The sequence below is a fragment of the Bombus bifarius genome, unplaced genomic scaffold (assembly GCF_011952205.1).
Source record: "Bombus bifarius isolate JDL3187 unplaced genomic scaffold, Bbif_JDL3187 scf7180000008165, whole genome shotgun sequence".
NCBI lineage: Eukaryota > Metazoa > Arthropoda > Insecta > Hymenoptera > Apidae > Bombus > Bombus bifarius.
Genome location: NW_022884487.1, coordinates 991,909 through 1,008,478, shown reverse-complemented (window position 1 = coordinate 1,008,478; position 16,570 = coordinate 991,909). Strand labels below are relative to the sequence as shown.

The following is a 16,570-nucleotide window of genomic DNA, read 5'->3' as shown; positions in this document are numbered from 1 at the left end:
TTGGTACAATGTTGTTTTGATATTAAGCTTATAACGTATTTCCCTTATAAACGTACACAGCATTTGTTATTCCGTTGTAAATAATTTTAAAAAATTTCACGTAATCCTTCTCTGGTAACCTCGACGTTTATAAACATCGATCGCTTGCCATAGTTTTACCGTAACGTTTGCGAACAAAAAAGTAAAACGTTTTCAATTTCGCGATGAAAAACTCCCATCGTGCAACGGTTATGTACCATAATCCACTCAAACGTGCGAGCGAGTTAATATACGCTCTCGTGGGCACGTCTAACACCTTACCAAATCCTATATGTTTCTACGCGTTATCAATGCGTCCCCATTTGCGAAGATCCCCGAGTGAACTATGGTATCGGTAATACGGAGATGAAACACTATTACCTAGCTACAATACCGTGCTTTGAAATTCACAGACGCCAGCTAGAATGTGTCCGCACAGAGAAAGATTCCGATGCATGCGAGATACTCAGGATCAAAGCAACGCGAGGCAGACCTGCTTGAAGGGAATGGATTGACGCTCCAGAGAGGGGGGAAGAGGGGAAGAGAGGAAGAGAGAGGGAGAGAGAGAGAGAGAAAACACGTTAGTGCGTACGCTCCTAGTCAGAAGAAGAAACGAGAGAGAAGCATAGAAGCAGACACGAGAAAGATACATAGATACAGACACACAGAGAGAGGATTTACCTCACCCTTAACCACGACAGTATACCCTAAATGGACTCGACTCTGTCGATAGAACTGCACGTATTTTCCACGGATGTCTATGACCCTACCACACGCAGTCAATGCTCGTAACGCACTAGGTGTAATGATCACGATTCAATGCGCATTATACGCTCATTAGCGTTCTCGTATCTCGCAGGGGTCGAATAGAATTCAACTTCCCCTGTGCATAATAACCAAATGCCGGGGCGGTCCCCTACGTGGCTCCCTCTATTCGATAACGTCATATTATTTCCATCTAATCCAACGAATCGATAGACTAACCCATCCATCATTGTTAGGCGCAATCCACCAACCTAGATTCACTCGGATTCATTAGGAATGCCGGAGCCGAAATCACGTCTTGATAAATGTCAGGTTGGCGTTCCTGTTGATCTTCCGATCGGGCTGTGCTTGCCGCTCTCTATCGCTTCGTTTCGTTGGCGAGAATTCGTTTTTGTAGAGTCACGACGGTGATACATGACATCCGTCATTCGATTGTCTCCGCAAGGCGACGTTGGTGTCTAGTTCCAAGAGACTACCGTGCGACTTGTTTGGTCTTTCGATTCGAGGACGCGAGAGATATCGTCGGGGATATCGATACTCGTGCAACGTTCGAGGCTCGATCATTCTCGATAGCTTCTCGTTCGAAAATGCTATTATTCAGCAGAATACGTTTGTTTCAATCTCCATTCGATACTCATATTGAATAGCAATAATAATAGACCGATGGGTATCAAGAATCGATACCTGCCAGAATAGTTTATGAAATTAGTCAAGTCTATTGAAACAAATCTATCTCCTCTCTAAAGATTGATAGGAATTGAAACATAACCTGGATAGGTAGTCGGAGACCTCGAGATCTCTTTTTTGCTACAGAAAAGTAACGTAACCGTTTGCATTGCTGTTGCGTAAAGTATCGGTCGGTACGTAAGAAATCGATTGGCAACGATACGACGAAACTAGCATTCGACCTGTTTACGCATGGAAACTAACTTTTTACGTGAAAATAACTATCGCTGTCGTTGGATCGCACTTTTCGCGGGCTCGCGTCGCTGTTAAAATTAATGTGCACTTTGGACGTGCATCGTGTATGATTCATCTACCGTGAATATAAAAGATGAAAGGAGTATTTAAATTAGCCGTTTCAATGGTTGAATTCATTTCATTATTCTCAAATTGTCGAACAATGTCTGTATAATGTGAAATTGATAACTTTATAGAAACTGAAGTTGATCAATTTGACTTGTCAGAGGCTTATCACGTTCTGTCCATTCTCCCCTCCATCACTTAAGTATTCTTGGTGCATTGCCACTGTTTCTATCTGTATGTGGGAGAAAAAGAAAACAGCGTGATCGCGTTACGAATGCACGCGTCAGTGGCAAACAATTCTCTTGACGACGAGGTGACTCTGGTCGACGACCGTATAGTGTATTTATTGCGGTGAGCTAGACTTTCCTGGACTTTTCAATTGCCATATGAATGTGTAATGGTTATCGACGGACGCGCGCGAGAGACTCCCGAGAACTGTAACAACTTCGCTGTATCAAGCCAATTATGGTATTAATACTGAAAGCTCTAGCCCACGACCTATGGATGTGGGGAAATTTTCTCTCCCCCCCCTTCTCTCTCTCTCTGGCAAGTTTACAAGCTAATGAAGGCGGAAATGATGCATGCCTTTAGCGTATCTTAGCGACGACAAGAACAATACCCGCTACTTTTTTTGTATTTCATCAATAATTCCTCAAAATATCATTTCCAGTGTATTGAATGGCAATGTGTCTGGAAACAAATATTATTGGACGCGATTCCCTTAACAGAGCCATCCAGGACCTATACAGAACTCCTCAATTGTGGCGTTACCCTACCGACTCCCCTTTTGTCTTTTAAAATATGATACTGCTATTTTTAGATCCTAACCTAACTGGAAATCGTTCCCCGCCCTAATATTTGCTGCGAAGATAATAAAGGTAAATCTAGATATGGAGAGATTATGGAAGAGGGTGCAGCCACCTACAACGTTATTCTTTACAGAATGTCAACAAAAGGTATGTACTTATATCTTTCTCTTGCTCCATTTCACAGACAAAAACACAGAAACTAGAGAGAATTCTACAATAACGAGTATCATCGACTGATCCGGTGCGACGAGCTGGACAAAAGAAACCGTTCCATTTGCACGACAGTTCTTCTCTCGTTACCAAACGCCATATGTTCGTTTATTTTTCAAACGGAATTTTAAACAGCGCGTAAAAAGAGAATACATAAAACATCAGCTTTTTCGATCGGTATAACGCCGCACAGCCAAGGATCCGACTATGTAAATGTTATCTTCCTTCCGTGAGGCACGGCTGCCACGCTAAGTCATAAATTCGTGGAAACTCTCTGGAAATCTGTGTCAGGAGTTAAGAAGTAATCCCCGGCTGCGCCTTAGGGACGAGTCAGCGACAAGGACGTCGAGTACGCGGGAGCCAAATGCGTTTTAGGCAAAAACGAAGTTAAGATAGCGTAGGTAAGCCAGGCCTGGCCAGATTATGTCGTCAGCCTAGGCTCTTCCTGTCGTCGGCCTTGCTTGACAAAAGGAAAACGACCTCGAAATAACGATGGAAAGTTTTTCGAGAATCCTCGCCTATTTCCACGATTACCTGGCAGAAATCCTGAAAGAAGCGTAGACTCGGAGGGTAAACTGCAGGTATACAAGGCCAGGATACGTCTAAGGAGCACGCTCTATTGTGATTAGCTTTTAGCTCAACCAGCTGCTGCGTCTGGTAGCTGGAATGACCACCGATGGTGTACTTCTCACTCGAAATTAGGGGGAGAGTTCGATGGGAATCGGTAGAATAGCGGCGCTCGTGGCATCTAAAGTAAACTACGTTTCTGTAGTGCCATTACTCCATGCTGTTATTGCTAATCTTTTGAACTGAGATTTTCCAGTCCGTGGAAGACTCTATTTCTTTGTGTCACGTGTTTTCGGTTAGGTTTACAAGGGTCTGCGGTAAAGGATGGATTAAGAAAGAATTTGTAATGACGTCAAAATATTATAGCGGGTTTTTCGGAATATTCATAGCGTGTCTGGGAATCGATGTTTTGCGGAATCACCGGATTTGCTTCAAATTTTTACCAACATTATCATAAAATTCATGCGTATAACGTAGAGCTAATGAAAATTCAAACGTACATGTACGTCTCGTATAACGTTATGTAATGTACGGAACGTTATGTATTCGTAAAAGGTTTCTACAAGTGTCGGAACACTTTTATGAACTACCGTATACACTTTTCGCGAATACAATAGGAACAGTAAACTGTCTAACAGCATTACGATCCAGAATAAACGTTACAGTAAAAGCAAAGTGCACTCTCGTACAGAGTACAGCTCTTATACAGGGAATAATACCACATCCTATGTTTCATCCCTTGGCTATTGCATATTTGAAAAGAACTCATCGACCAGCTAACCTGCAAGTTTTTATTTTACTGTCTACAAATTAGTCCCTACAGGGACGAGTTCGGCCGGTAGCGCCACCAGGTTCCAGGTTGCTTTTAAAATTTTCAGCTGGCTATCCAATGCGTCGCTTTGAAAACCGCCTGTCCGAGTTTCACCGTGCACATGGTCTAACGCGTTCAACTTTTAGGGCTGCGTGTATTATGAATGAACAGCAGCAGGGTCGCGAACCATATGGCCGGAGAGGCACATGGAGAGCAACGCACAGAGTACCTGGACGAGAACAAGAGCGAGACGGAGATGGAAAGAGAGCGAGAAGATTGCACAGAGGAGTAGAGAGACGTAAAGCAGAAAGCGGAACGCCGACATGTTAAACGACCACGGGGGCGCAGTCAATGGCATCTTAGGGTCGTTTTATATAGAAATTTGACGTGCCGCGTAATGCAATTTCGGACGTGACAAATGGAGAGCAGGTGAAGCTAAGCGGCCTGACCTACACGTGTACAATGTACGACCTTAAGCCGTACAATGTGGATTTTTCTCATATACGAAATAGCGTAGAAAAGAATTCGAACAACTTGTAGAAAAATTTGACGAATATATTACGCACGTTATACGCAACGTTTTCAAATTTTATTAGCCCTATGATAGCGAATGTAACAGTCAACGAATCCGAAGATTCGATATTTTCTACAAATCACTACAGTTATAAATATCACTAGTTTTTCACTAGAACCGTATTGAAAGCTTATTACGTGTTTATGTATCCATGTTAGAAATTTTTTTATTAAATATATGTTTGCAGCAAATATCTGTAGATTCTATGTACAGTTCCAAATCAACAAGTAGTCGTGCCTCATTTACGATACTAATGAGAGTTAAAAATACAACAATACACAATATATACGTGGAAATTTTCTACGATAACCGTTGAAATACTTTTGTCAGCTACTGACAATGAAAGCATCTGCGACTCTTCAACGTGTCGAAACGATATGATATATGAAATCGCGCGCTACCGTGTCAGCGGCCATTATGGCTGTCGAAACCTGGTACGAGAAGAGGAATTTTTGAAACTGTTCAACCGTGTTCGATCATAGGACAGGGTCGACTACGGACGGCTGTTCGCGAAGATGTTTGTCTATTTTGTACGTGTGTCGATATGTTTGAGCGAGAATCAAATGGAATGGGATTGGTCCGCTGCTGCAGTGCATCAATAGCCTTTGACACATCGAGTATGATTGGCAATCCTGATTCACGAAGGTATCGATTGGATAACATTTGTAACTTGAAAAGATCACTGTGTACACTGGCCGATATACTTTTAGGGTGGTATTTGTAGAAACAGCGTTAGGAATGACGCCATCTCTCAAGCTACACCTATATATCTGTCTTTAGGACAAACAATGGGGTGGAGTTGGGCGTGGAAGAGATAGATGGTGGAACAGTAGCAGGCAGTCGGCTACGAACATCCTAAATAGACAATTACTATCCAATGACCTGTTATTTGTATTCCAATCGGGTTATTTAAAAACAAATATCTATAGAAAATATGGAACAGTAACGGTTCACTGTGGAATACTTGGCTTCGGAAAGTCTCGAAGGAGTTGGTCCAAATTACATGAAATTCTTCGCTGCAACTATGGTAACTAAAAGCAAATAAAAAACCGTAAGGCGATATTTAGCCTGAAAAAAGGTATAAATTAATGGTACTATAAAAGACCCTGACCTGTAACAGTAAGTACACATCGCTATCTAAATGGAATAACATTAATTGCACGCAAATGAAGAGATCGTTCGATTAAATCGCAGCACCAAGAAAAACCCATGTTTCGCAACGTATCGATGTAAACGAAGGAAGCAACGGAATCTGAAGCCTGTTTTACGTTAATGAGTAACAAGTATCACGAAGAAATTAATTGTACTCCGCGTTTATCGGTGAATTAACAATTAATTTAATGAAGATACTCACACGCGCGAGTTTGTACGCGTGTGTGCACGTTAAAAAAGTAAAATACTCGTACACGCGATGATTTCGTATTTCGGGGAATTTCTACCGGTTGCGGAACAGCAATTTTAATTATTCGAAAGAGACCCAACTGGGATCGTTGTAAATTCCACGTGAGAAGTAGCGCGTATCATACAATTTTGCCCGTAACAAATATATACAAGGAAATGTAACTCTCGTAAAGGAGTTATACAATACAGGCAGCGAATATCTCTTTAAACGTGGCTTTCAGGGATGCGCGCGCGCGCGCTCGTGTTCGCGTCTCACGGCTGGATGTTCAACAAAATCGCCTTCTGTATTGAAGCATCTATACGATACGTATACATCGAAAGCTTTACGGTTCTTTCGCGTTTCTAGAGAGATAAGCTGCCTGATATTCGCTTATTTCCATGGATACTAATCCACCATACTTTTGTGTTAAACGAGCTTCCAAAGATACATACAACGTTCTGCGAGTCTCTTTCTAACAATTCGGCAATTTATGCAACGACTACATTTTTTAAATTATTTTTTATTCGATGGAAATAAGGAGATTATATCAACGTATATATATATATATAATTCAGTATTTAATAGCAACACGGCAGCAATTATTTTACGATATAACTAACTTATAATACGATATTCTTCGCAACGTTTTGAGTCGAGAAAATGTAAAATTAGCTACTCGTAGAAGGTCGTTCAAACATAGTTTTGCATTTCAGAAATGGGGCACACTGCAGTGCTGTGGAAGTAAATTTAACAAAGCTGTAACGGCGATGACCCTCAAACAATCCGAAAGTCGCGCGAGAGCAGAAGTTATTTAAACAGGACCGGACTACCAAGATGTGTCCATTACTCTCTACACAAATTTGCACCGGCTAAACATGCTTGTCACCATTCCTTTGACCTTGACTTGTTTGAAGGTCACTTCAGCTTGCTAGGCTTTCTTTGTCCTCTGGTTGAACAATAAACCTTAGCTTTGAATATCTTTCAGCAAAAACCTTTAAGATGATTCTTATGAAAAGGCGTCGGAAAAAGCTTCCACACAAATGAATCCAAAGGCAAATCCAAACACCTTTCTGTATCGTACTCTGTGTATACTTGGTGCAAAGAACATAATAGGGTAGTAAATTGAAGTATTAGTTGACGACAACGATTGATGCAGCCACACCAAACATACTACGCGTCTCGCGAAATCAATTTGAATTGCTTGAATCTCAGATTGTGAAAGCTATCTATGAATTGCTATATTAACCGTTTGAGTCGCAGAGGTATTTGAAAAAACAGGGTCAAAAAATCCCGAACAGGGATTTGCCATATTTGTTATTTCTGTGAAATACACCTATATTATTATATACGCGTATTATTGCTTTACAAATATTTCAAGTTTTGTTCAATAAACATTATTAAGAAGATAACAATGAAATACAGAATATTGAGACTTTTCGACACAAAATCTAAACAGCACGATTGCGCTGCTTGGGACTCAAACGGTTAAATATTTGTAAGAAACAACTCTAAATCGTTGAACTGTTCGATCCTGGCTAAGAGATTGAAGCTCCTTGTCTCTCGCTGCGTTTTAAGTTGTACGAAACACATGAACGTTAGCATGGCCGATTTTATATCTCCTCCATCGACAATACTAATTAAAAAAAAATCTAATTTTCTAAACTTTCGTATATCTCTTTTACAAATGATAATAATTTTCCAAATTTTCATCCTATCTAGTACGACCTGGCAAAAGCGCCCACATATTCGCCAATACAAGTCTTGGACTTCCGCACAGTAAAATCGGTCACGGCGGTCCATTGGAAGCAGGCAGCAGGGAAGACAAGGCGCGTTTAAAATGCGTCCGACATCGGTAGCTGGCGGCGTTATCGGAATTAAGTAACCGATGATTCACGTTCCGCCATGAAATACAAACAATGGTATCGGAATAACGACACGTCCCGCCTCTCTCATCGCTCGGCTATCTTGACCAACTTATTTGCATACCGGGCGGACCGACCGGTCGGCAGCCACCGCGAGAGCTGAATTTACACTTGAGAAGCCGCTCGAATTATCGTTTGACAAATTTCTTAGAAAATTGTCTCGTACACCGGGTCAGCCGGCCACTCGTGATGCTAATTTATGTGTGGCGGAAGCATCATTATGCGTGCCACGTATATATACCTGCTACCCGTATATATGTGTATATGTGCATACAGGGTGTCCCAGAGTTTAACAAATTTAGTAAATTCTAAGGTTATAAGGCCAATTTTAAGGTCATAATTATAAAATGTTATATGTGTAAAAATATAGTGGCTTGTGTTAGTATTTGAACACCTTTTTTTTAATACGTCTTACGTTTGCAATAAATATTTTGTAATTTCTATGTAAGTTTCCAGATTGGTTTGAAATTTGTCCAACATAACCGTGACAATTGTCTCGTCACTATTCGTGAAATTTCGAAATATTTTTATAATATATTATATAATATAGGGTGATCCAGAGTTTGGCAGCTAAATTTTGTTACAACTTTGCGTGAGCATTTCTATAGTAATACACAATACAGTAATAAATTCAACTTTTCTTGTGAATTATATATTAACAGCCAAAGATTACGCTGATTATAAATCTATTCTTGTCTTATAGCATGATAATCCTGATGAGTCCGTCATCGTTCCTTTTGCATTTCCTATTTCTATTATAACTTTTCGATAAAGCTTCGAATAAGCTACGTTTATAAAATACTTTTTGCCGGATTACACTCATAGAATACATCTACCGAATTTTAAATCCTGGTACACCGTGTATGTGTCTATATACGACAACATACTGGCGTGACGCATATTCTCGAAAGACGGGGTCTAGTAAGCTCTCGAGCATAATTCAACGGGTGAATGTTGACTATATCCATGGAAATGCGGCTTTTCAGCGTTTCACAGCCACTTGGACAGGGAAAATTGGAAATTTAAGATGACCTACTACCTAAATGACAAACCAATTATCTCCTATAAGCTTAATCCTTTCAAAGTCTCAATTAGCGTGGTATTCAGATATTTCCTTCTTTTTTTTCTTGTAGAAATTTATTCGCTCGTGGTATGCATTTACCATTAATTTGGATTATTCATCGTGTTTACAGGAAGCCCTAGCTGACCTACCTCATGCAGCTGGAACCTATTTTCCTCGAACGAGAAAACTCGGTGAACAATACAGTCGGAGGCAAAAATAAGTTGAATAGGTGGTGGAAATAAGGTATCGACGACGTTTCGTTAAATACGGTCTGTTTACACAGATGTAAACGAGACGTACGTACCACAGCATATACAGTAGCGGGTAAAAGGAAATTTAAACGTAAGTAGTACAATAGACAGCACAATTTTACAAGACAGATTGTATTTGAGAAGAAAAGCGACTAAATATAATATGAAACTCTAGAGCAGTCGGCAACATGCTGTAAAATAGACAGAAAAGTCATTAATATACTCGTATGCACAAAATTACTTTCGAATAATTATTTATAATTACTAACAGTTCTTGAAATTATTAACTACTTAACGAATGTTAAACTTCCTTTTGCCGGCTGCTTTGTAATAAATGAAACTTAATTATACCAGTACAATATAACGTTAGGACTAATTCGATGAAACTTCATTGATACCTACCTTCCGCTATCTGTTCAATTATTTTTGTCTCCGACTGTATCTCGGACACAGAAAGGACGACGGAAGAAGGCGAGCGCACCGGTTACGTTACAGGGTAATTTATCAGAGCACAAGATCTTCCGGTTACTGGTAGTGGCATGTAATAACGAAGACGACGACGACGACGACGTCGAATACACCGCCTGGATTGTATTTGTGTAATGGTTACATCGCGGACGAAAAATCTGTATGGAACGCGAACGTCGGTAAATATTAACTGAAATATCACGTGTACATGCGATCGATAAAGTATTCCAGTGATTGTAGCAAGAAACGACGCAGAGACACGCACGAAGGAAAAAGAAAGCGTAACTGATTGCATCTAATCGTTGATTGTGCTTACAGGTGCGGCAAGTTGTGTGCCAGGGAAGGTAGAAGAGCAAAGAGCCGTAGAGAGTGACAAATTTTACGAGAGACCGGGGAAAAAAGAAGAGAGACGGGAAACATGGTGAAAGTTACGAGACTCGAAGAGCAGAGGGAACGAGAGATGGAAAATTATGATGGTAAAAAAAGATAGAGAGAAGAGAGAGGTTTACAGAGGAAGATATTGACTCGTTCGATAATTTTCTAGCGTTTTAAACAGTCTGTTTGTTCTATTACATCCAGTATATTCGTATTCAGCCGCGATTTAAACATAATTAATTTTCTACTTTGGAAAATACCGCGTCGCTAATATTAATTTTAGCTGCACATCAAGTGCATCTATTAAAGGAACAAATCGGGTATTTGTCAATGGAAAGAAGGTGATTTTTCAACGAGAAACATTTTATATTTTGTATAAAAGCTAGGTAAAGAACGATCGACATTTATCAACCGTCTATTCCACCGTGTTTATATTCTGATAAATGAACACTGCAGAAGCCTTTCAAACGTACTTCAGGGAATTCATTGGTAAGTTGATTGAGCAAAATAAAGCGCAATATCGCAGGCGAAACGTTACAAAAAAAAATATATTTTATTATACTCTACGTGTATAAAGCGATAGATACTTTAACAGAAACAGATGTAGAGATATAAGGCAAGTTATCATATCGAAGAATCGCGCTGTTCTATAATATACAACAAATTTAATTATTCTCTGTAAAGATGAAGATTGAATTTTATGATATAAAAGCTTAGGTGACTCGAATAAGTCTACCTTATCACGTATACGTCTATAAGAAAAAGGGAGAAACAGAAAAGTGGCAAGGACACGCAGAGAGAAGGCGCATTACAATCGAGAGCGCAACGAGCGCGCAGCGATATGCATCGCGGCCGAAAAAGCTCGGAAACCGAGCAGGAGCAGGCTCAGCGGCTTAAGTGATTTGCATGCGCGACAGGTGCACACTGCGGAGTCGGTGTATTACGTGTTTAATTCACGTGTCTTGCATACTCGGCACTCCAATTCCACTGATTTCCATAATACAGCGCCGGCAAGAGCGCCGCTAGATCCGAATGGATTTTTTAGCACGCGGAAACAGGCGCCCCACCGATCGTTTATGTATATGAAATGTACGCGATTTCTCGCTGTGACGCGTTGGTTCGATACTAATGCTACCGTTTGAGTTTATAGTGTTTCAAATCGATGATCACATAGGAGAGACATGATAATTCATTGATTTTCTGATTTTTGTGTCGTTTGGTGATCGGAAGATGGTATTTTAATACGGTATGGTTAATATGTCTTCACACATAAGAATTCTGAAATTAAGTAACAAATGTGACAAGCATTATAAAAAAGAAAAACAGCTGAGGCATGGATATTTTTGAAGTATTGAATTTAAAGGGCTGACAAGAACACATATATAATCTAAAAACCAAATAAAATGTATTGAGTTGCTCGACACGTGAATGAATCTTAACATTGCTATCCAGCAAAGAAAAAAAGGTATATGACCGAAAATGTTCTTTTCCTATGGCTTCAATTGAGACTGGTTAAACTTATGAGAAAAACGCTATGGAAAAATATGGAAGAAATTCGAAGTTGGACTATATTATGTCTACTACCGTTGCTAGAATGAAATTGAAAAAAAAGTGATTATAAAAGAAGTCGTAAATACGGACGGCTATTTTTCAGCAATAAAACGACTTGTTGCAAGTAATTTTAATTTTCTACGATTTATGAATACCTACTCGCGACGTCTGACGCGTCGTATCGCGGACACGAACAATACAGCGTCTTTTCTACAGGTGGCTTCTGAAAGGAATTTATACAGGGTAATACAGATTTGTGGGTAATTGTGTATTATATGGTAATGACGCGTTCTAAATGTTCCTGGAACAACCGTGAGAATGGTTACTGAAATAGCGTAACACAACGCTTATCGTGCACGCATGTTCTATAAAATCAAGCGACTCCGACAGAGGTGTAATATTTCAATATTTATGATCCGCGTTGGCGCGCAACGAACCGCCTATTTGTCACCGTTGGAAAAACGATATTATCTTTAGTGCCTTCCTCGTTGCTTTTTTATATATAAATTCATCGCTGAAAAAAAGCGTAAAACAGACCAGTACAAACAAACGGGGAATGCAGAGGGGAAATTTATCAGGCCTGTGTGTATTCGTGATTATTTAAAAAATTGGAGATACACGCGATTGTGCACGCATTACCGGGCAAACGGTGAAGCGACGCACGTGATCCCCCCGTTTCTAACTTCTAACGACCGATCCCCACTGTTCAATAAACCGTGCACATGTGTACGCATAGGTAAGTATACGCATATATACGTGTGAGTGTGCGCGGCTGAAAGTCCATGGGGTCATCCAATAGAGGGGTACGAGGCGTGGAGTGAAAGTGGGGGAGAAGAGAAGATACCAGGATACAGCAACGCTCGGAATTACGTTCTTCGGAATTAACGTACCGAAAACTCGTTTACGTGTTTTCTAATTACTGTGTGGCAGAAGGAGTCGAATGAAACCGATACAAGGGGCAAGCCTTCTCGTGAGAATCGAGAAAACGATAGCTTTGGACCTCTGCACCCTGCGAGAGAGCTAAGCGAGACTTTTTTTACACTGCAAAATATCCTTCGCTCTACCACCGTCATACTGACTCATCTCTCCACGGTTTCGAACGGCGGGTTACGCGGCAACGATACGCGAGAATTTCTCTCGAGGTAAAAACCAGCGACTAGTAGAGATACATAGATTCACGGAAGTATTCCAACCATTTGTAAACTTCTATGAATATTTTATGGGTGTCACGCGAAACCTTTTGAAATCTGATTAGCTTTGTAATATATCACGAATTATCATGATTGCACTGGTGTATCAGCGGACAATTAATAATCCATTATATCATATTAATAAATTTCAAAATCTACCGGAACCCCATTTCGTATATGGTAATACATTTAAGACCAATATTCATGCTGTATTATCAAATTTTACTGAATACAAATTTGCAACAAATATCTTCACATTCACTTCAAATTTGACCAACGTAATCATGACAGTCGTTTCTCTTCAGTGCTAACGAAGTTTCCAAAATTTTTACATAACACATACGATATATACGTTACGTATACAAGTTCCCTGTAGTAGGTGTTCAAGTATCTCGGTAAGCCAGTCTAGGTGCAGGAAAGCGCGTTAAAATATTAGCGCCAGATACATATACGGTTAGAAATCAGCGATTATCCCCAGGTATACATGAACGATCGGTTAAAGGTCAGGATGTTAATTAACATTTAACCGATCGCGAGCGTTTCCGTGCGAGAAAACATGGCAACAAGCCAGCCAGTTTCGCGGCAGTCACGTACCCCGTGTGTTGTATTAGGTAAAACAATCGCGCGTGAACGTGATTGATTTCGGAATAAGCTCTCTGGCCCATGGTCAGCCCATGATATTCTCCGCTCAGTCGATAAAAATATATTTCCGATGACTTTCCGTTACCATTAGTAGTTACATAGGTACACACAGTGGTTTCAATTACGCGAAGCTACTGCATTGCGGTTTACGAATTAACGCGATTCTTTGCGCAAAATAGTGCTGGGAACCGGGGGAAAGGCGGGGAGGGAAACTTGAAAATATTTCGCGAAAACTGTCAGAGAAGCGCGAGCCCGTTTACATTTAAATGCGGTCAACATGTTGCGTTGTTCGATGCTGAACGAAAGGGCAAAAGAGAAATATGATGATGAGTCTATAAAAAATTCAAACGGGTTAACTTATACACGAGCGCTAGGTATTCGCGGAATCTATTGAGAATGTTGCAATTCACACGATGCTAAATGCGGAAGAGCCGTCTGTGTTATTAATTTCAATGCGAATTTCACCTGTCCGTATGTATTTTATTCTTCGAAAGTTTGTAATAGTCTTACTTGGATCATATGTAATAAATTGACGAAAGTTACGAAAAAGGCAGAGTTAATTGTAAAATGAAAAGATTAGGTAGTTTTGTTATGTAATATAAAACCCTTTATATACGTGATGCGATATGAAACTGTAATATATTTCGCTATAATTTAATAAAACTTAAAAGAAACAAAAAAGACTGTGACTACATAAAAGTTCACGCCAAAACAAATACAAATGTACACGCGTTATCACCCGCGGTTGATAACGCACGGACCTATGAGTCCTGTGACTCGTAGCAAAGGCGCGTTATCGTGAGAACTAAACGCACCGGACGGGAAAAAGTAGACAGAAAGAGAGAAATAGCACCTGTAATATCGTGGCATCGGGTAAGAAATATATAACCTGTGCGGCGTAATACCGAATATTCGTATAAAAATGCAAGAACGTAAAGGGATACTTGATGCGAGTCAATATTATTCCACATGATCCGGTTGCGTGGAATAACCGCGAAGGACGCGAGGAATGCAAAGTTCACGATACCGAGGGCACGATTGAAAAATTTCTAAACGGATCCAGCATCCAACATTATGAAAAGTTTCCCTCGGTATAGTCGGCTATATACGATTTCCTTTTCCCCCCACTGTCCGCCGCTAGCTGCTTCACAGCGCCTCTTCCTGGATTCCTGGCGAGTCTCGTCAAGTTTTAATATGCGCGCCTCTCGCCGGCTGCATCGATAACGCGTCCATGATACATATAGAAAATGGTAGGCAAACGCTCGTTGGCCCGTACAAGTTCGAGCAAACTAATTGTACGCGGAGCATGAAAGGGGGCGGCGAAAGGGGACCAGCCGATGTTAGATAAAGACGCGGAGACACGAGAAAGAGTGAAAGGAAGAAGAATCTTCTTCGTATCCATACAACGAGATTCCAGTTTCTTCGTTAGTCGCGAAGCGAATCGCTTCGAAGAGAAAGGTAGAGGCGATGGGAGGAAGAGGAGGCTATGGTTGAACGAGAGAGAGATAGAAACAGAGTAAGCAAAAGTCGGAGAAAAGAGAGTGAGAGGCAAAGGGCTCTCTGTAGAGGCGAAGGCAACAGCCTAACTCGTTGGAGGTCGGGTCGAATAATAAAATAAAAGAGTATAGTGGATGGGGTGTAAGGTGGTGGCGTGGTAAAGGTAGAAGAAACTTTCTGGTACGGGTATAGAACGCGATGGGGGCCCGATGGCCGGCCGGCGGCCCGGCGCTGCTGGAAAAAGATGCGTGGCCAACGAATCGAGCTTTGGCCCGAGGAAGAAAGAAACACAGAGAGGGATATCCGACGTTGCCACATGCTCACTGAATTTCCGACCGGTCAAATATAAAGGCCGTCTTTATAAAGACCGCCCCGCGGTGTGCGCTTGGCCTCTCTCTTCTTCTGTACTATGCAACCGTGCTTTCGAAACTCGCATCAAATTCTTGACGTCTCATTAAACATCGTCAGATTTCAACGAGTTAAACGGTGGGTGCTGCCCCTAACTCGCCCCCACACAAATACATAACAGGCGCGCCTCGTGCTACACGAGAAACGTGGCGAAGTAACGAACTTCTTTTACGCTGGACCCTCTCTCTATTTATATTTTTTTCTATGATTATCGAAAGCTGTCCTTTAGCCGCGGCCAGTATGTTTATTTATCGACCGCGAACTGCTAAGCGGCGATCGAAACGCTCCCAATGACTCCTTTCAGTCAATGGTCTGATGGTAAAGGGTATAATACATTTCGTCAGAAATTTTTATTGTCACGCGTGACATTTACGACACCGTAACGAACAACCGACCACCGGTCAATCGCTGTTATTATCTCGATATACGATTCGGAGGAGAGAAAAGTTAATATTCAGAATCGTAGTGATGCGCCCGCCTGCTGTTAGGACGGTTGTTTGTACACCTGTTGTTTCAGTGAAACATACTTTAGGTGGAGTCTTTATATCCTCGGTATATGGCATTCCTTAACATTCAAATAACTTTTAATCTTTTTGACACTTGGTATAATTTAAGACGCTTTAATATTTCTTTATTTGCGAGACTACTTAGTAAATTAGATAAACACGCTTGACAGTAGAGACCGATAGGTTGTGCTTTTCAGTGTCATGACTAAATTGATATCGTTAGAAAGATGGTTCACATAAAATGTCATTTTTTAACATATAACTTGTAACATATCGACACATTAGTTATACATAACATAAACCGTAATATCCAATTTCCATGTCATTTAAAATACATATTATAATATACATAGTACGCATAATAATCTATACGTTAAATGATTGCCTAAATGATCTTTACAATACACATAGTTGATAACAATTTCCTTCTTCTTAATTTTCAAATTCTTTATCGTAGTTGATAATTGACCAATTCAAACTTCATTCATCGACGTTTTACCCACACCGATCTAACACACTAAGAATATATGTATAAT

General features: G+C 40.5%; 1 protein-coding gene and 1 long non-coding RNA gene across 2 annotated transcripts in view; one reads left to right on the top strand and one right to left on the bottom strand.

Annotated features, from left to right (window-relative positions):
• LOC117209072 overlaps nt 1-16,570 on the bottom strand; it is a 125,594-nt gene that overhangs the window by 105,048 nt on the left and 3,976 nt on the right. The gene's annotated exons all lie outside the window — the stretch shown is intronic.
• Nucleotides 9,780-10,259, top strand: LOC117209080. The gene is made up of 2 exons (XR_004487845.1): nt 9,780-10,044; nt 10,184-10,259. It is a non-coding gene; the product is annotated as an uncharacterized LOC117209080 (long non-coding RNA).